The sequence below is a fragment of the Penaeus monodon genome, chromosome 19, assembly GCF_015228065.2.
Source record: "Penaeus monodon isolate SGIC_2016 chromosome 19, NSTDA_Pmon_1, whole genome shotgun sequence".
Lineage (NCBI taxonomy): Eukaryota > Metazoa > Arthropoda > Malacostraca > Decapoda > Penaeidae > Penaeus > Penaeus monodon.
The window spans coordinates 37,363,597-37,363,933 of NC_051404.1; positions in this window are offsets into that span (position 1 = coordinate 37,363,597).

Consider the following 337-nt stretch of genomic DNA (forward strand, 5'->3'; position numbering starts at 1 on the left):
TTATAAATCCTTTCCCCTTTTTGGTCAAGAAAAGAATAATCATGACACAAGGGGGGGGGGGGGGTATTCATAGGATTTTTGATAATGTTAATAGGCCAATAGAACAAATTTTCGATCGTTGGGCAGCGAGAGATGGGAGGCGGAGGGGGGGGGGCATTCACACGGTATCTATAAGGTTACATGAAAGTGGGCGCATAGGCCTATAGGACGGAGATTATTATCATTATTTCTTTTCATTTGTCTTTTCAAACTCTCAAATTTGCAGGATTTTGGCCATGTCAATAAAATCTGCATATTAAGAGAAATGACAAGTAAGAGAATTTAAAATAAAAAGCCG